Below are 3,992 nucleotides of genomic sequence, written 5' to 3'. Positions count from 1 at the left end.
AATACATATGGGAAAAATATACGCTTGGGAAAAATGGGAATGAAGCTCTCAGACATAATGTGTAGGCTGTGATTACTCAAAGTATTGGCTGAAGAGATGGGTACAAGGTCTGCACTTATGTGATTGCTTAACAAAGCAAGTAGCTTTTAGTTACTTCTAGATAAATGATTGGGCTTCAAAAGTAAATATCTGCCTCACCCCTTATCCTATCCCCCCCCCCACCCTGATCAGTTTCTGGGGCTTCAGTGTTCTTCTGACCTCACTTTGCTTTTCTTTGAAATAGAAGGTGAAATGGATGGTCAGTGTGCTAGCCCTTACTCTCACACCTGTCCGTGAGAGACGCAGGCTATCAGGTATTCTCAGACACATTGTCCGCTTCTGGATGCTGGCCTTTATTTTTCAGGGATGCTGTCATTTCTGTGATGTTGTAATTTTCCTTTTGAACACTGTCGTCTTTTTTATACCACCTCCACCCCCCCATAAGGCTCAGAATGCCCAGCAGCTCCATGAACGCATCCAGTCGTCAAGTATGGATGCCAAGCTGGAGGCCCTGAAGGACTTGGCCAGCCTGTCCCGGGATATCACGTTCGCCCAGGAATTCATCAACCTGGATGGCATCTCTCTCCTCACCCAGATGGTGGAGAGCGGCACTGAGTAAGTAGCCGGTGTCCACCTGGTGTCCACACAGGCAGGTACACTTGCATGTACACTGGTGTTTCTTGCACTCCTTACCCCGACGTTTCTCAGTTTTGAAGAACAGAGTCTTGCCTAGATCAAGATACCATCCCTGGAATAATTTTTGGAAAAAGAAAATGGGCCAGGCACCAATGGCTCATGTGTATAGGCATAGCCTAGCTACTTAGGCAGCTGAGATCTGAGCATCATGATTCAAAGTTCAACCAGGAAGAAAAGTCTCTGAGACTCTTATTTCCAGTAAACCACTAAACCCCGCCCCCCCCAAAATGGAGCTGTAAAAGTGATACAGTACTAGCCTTGAGCAAAAAGGCCCAGGAATAGTGCCCAGGCCCTGAGTTCAAACCCCAGGAAGAGCACACACATAAAAATAAGGCAAAATATACTTTAAAGAATAAAATGCATAGTATGGTTTAAACTTAAACACAGTAAGCATTTATAGAGTACCTAACTTTATAGTAAGGAGTAGGAAGTGGTAAAATTGTCAAAGATAAGGGTCATACCTTGCAAACATGGATGGAGACTGTTTTATGGGCAGAACCCAGTTGGCCAGTGTTGAGGAACTGGAGGCAAAAGACTGAACACGTGGGCCTCCCCGGGACTTAGAGCCTGTGACAGTGGCTAGGGAGTGGGGGGAGCAAGTTCTTTTGTGCTCAAGGAAGGGACTGGCATTTGTGGTAGGGGAGCCCACCTTCTCATGACAGCTCTGGTTCTCTGGTGTGAGTGGGCAATAAGGAGGCAGGTGGGCCCGAGGATGCAGCTCTGGCTTGTGTGGGGGCCCTGGCCACTGAAGGCCGGGGTGGTATGGAGAGCATACAATCAGTAGGTGAGACTGCAGAAACAGTTAATGACTTTCTAACAGTGAAGTCATGATGGGAGGGTTCTCTGTAGATCTGTATTGGAAAAGGGTAAATCTCATTGGGGATGGTAGGTTTGGCGTGGGTCCTTTACATCTCTCTTCAGCACTCCAGGGACACAAAGAACGAATAACTTGCATAATGCATTCTCTCATGTCCCTCTCTCCCCATCCTACCACTGGGCAGATTTAAATTGCAGTTTTATTTTTCTCACTCAAAGATGGCACATTTTACAACAGTAGGTCTCTTTCCAATGTGAGAATGTTCCATGGAATTTGGAATCTGGAGTCTGTCTTCACAGACAAGTAGAGAAAAGTATCTAAAATGAAATCCAAGACCACTGACAAGCTTGGGCTATCTGGAGAAGGCCAGTGGTAGACATTGCCATTGGGATTTGTGTGTGCCAATCCTGGGACTTGAACTCAGGGCATGGGCACTGTTTTTAAGCTTCTTTAAAAAATATTTTATTATACAGAAGCTGTACAGAGGGGTTACAGTTACATGAGTAAGGTAATGAGTACATTTCTTGTCAAGCATTGTTACTCCCTCCTTTGTTGTTCTCCCAATATCCCTTCCTTCCCTTCCTCCCTCACCCCCCCCACCAAAGTTGTCTTGTGAGTATCATTGTTGCAATGGGTTATCCTGTGTCCTTGTTTCAGTGTTTTGTTGTTCCCATCCCCTCCCCAAATTAGACAAATGTATATATAAGATGCAGGGTACCAAAATCAAGTGCAGTGACAACAAGGGATATACCATAGGGAGAAGAACATACAGAGGAAACCAAAAAAATCACCAATACATTAAAAACAACAACAACAAGGAAAGACCTAGTACATAAAAGCAACAACAAAGAAAGACCTCGTGTGTCCATATCTTGGGGTTCATTTCACTTAGCATCATCTTATATGGTCATATATGTACCTAGCTTTCCTAGATGTATACTAATTATTGTAAATGAGGGAAACCTTGGGACCTATATTTCTTTGGGTCTGGCTTACTTCACCTAATAGGATTTTTTTTCCAAGTCTTTCCATTTCCTAACAAATGGGGCTAATGTCATTCTTTCTGATGGAAGCACAGAATTCCATTATATATATATATATGTTATATATATACATATATTATATATATATACCACATTTTCTTGATCCATTCCTCTACTGAGGGGCATCTGGGTTGGTTCCATATCTTAGCTATGGTAAATAATGCTGCAATAAACAAAGTTGTGCTGGTAGCTTTAGTATGGCCTTGTTGGTGATCATTTGGGTAAATGTCCAGAAGTGGGATTGCTGGGTCATAGGGGAGCTCTATGTGGAGTCTTTTGAGGAACCTCCATATTGCTTTCTAAAGTGGTTGAACAAATTTACATTCCCACCAACAATGCAGTCGCATTCCCTTTTGACCACATCCTTTCCAGCATCTGTTGGTATTAGATTTCTTGATTATAGTCATTCTTTCTGGGATGAGGTGGAATCTCAGTGTTGTTTTGATTTGCATTTCTTTTATGGCCAGAGAAGTTGAGCATTTCTTCATGTGTCTATTGGCCATTCTTACTTCTCCTTCAGAGAAGTCTCTCTTTAAGTCTTTAGCCTACTTATTAATAGGGCTATTGTTTCTTTGAGGATTTGTTTTTGGAGGATTTAATTTTTTGAGTTCTAAGTATATTTTAGATATGAAGTCTTTAAGCTTTTTTTTCCCCCCTCAAGGTTACTTGAGGCATAGCTCTACTTCCAGCTTTTTGGTGGTTAATTGAAGATAAGAGTCTTAGGGATTTCCCTGCCTGGGATAACTTTGACTCTCCATCTTCAGATCTCAACTTCTTGAATAGCTAGGATTACAGGTGTGAGCCGCTGGCATCCAGCACCCAGCACCATTTGGAGTTCTAATGAATGATGACTGGAATTAATTGTAGCAGTTCTCCAGCACATCATCTGACAGTGGGACAAAGAAACACTATGTCTGGATGTTACTAGACGTGGAAACAGCCAGAAGTAAGCCCAGTCAGAATGAGTTCAGAGAAAGGAGAGAATGCTTCCTGCCTGGGACAGAAGTAGGGGCAGTAGGGACGGGGTGCCGTGGGGTGCTGTAACCACCAACACTTCACCTTCAACCTGGGGTCACCGCGCATTGCCACCTCCTGTAGGCAGTGTGTGCCACATGGTGACAGCACTGCTACCTAAGGGACAGAAACATGTGGGGCTTGCCACCTCAGTGATTGTATTAAGTGAAATCAAATGCACACCTGCAGGAGTCTATTCACTTAATTGCTGGCTGCCTACTTACCCAGGGCAGTGCAGTGCTGGCTGCTGATTGTAGGGGTTGTGCACAGGCACTTCCTGCTCACAGCCATTCACAAGGATCTTGTATAAATACTTTGTTTCTTCTTTTAGAGTTTTGGCAGTACTGGGGTTTTGAACTCAAGGCCTCATGCTTGCTAGGCAC

The 3,992-nt window shown here is 43.8% G+C and overlaps 1 protein-coding gene and 1 pseudogene across 1 annotated transcript in view; one reads left to right on the top strand and one right to left on the bottom strand.

Moving 5' to 3' along the window:
- Nucleotides 1-3,992, top strand: part of Elmo1 (engulfment and cell motility 1) — a 418,449-nt gene that overhangs the window by 84,697 nt on the left and 329,760 nt on the right.
- The window catches only part of LOC106000817, a 5,507-nt pseudogene continuing 2,038 nt past the window's right edge, over nt 524-3,992 (bottom strand).

This window comes from Dipodomys ordii, unplaced genomic scaffold (assembly GCF_000151885.1).
Source record: "Dipodomys ordii isolate 6190 unplaced genomic scaffold, Dord_2.0 Scaffold245, whole genome shotgun sequence".
In the NCBI taxonomy this organism is placed as follows: Eukaryota; Metazoa; Chordata; class Mammalia; order Rodentia; family Heteromyidae; genus Dipodomys; species Dipodomys ordii.
This window is presented reverse-complemented; position numbering and strand designations above follow the sequence as displayed.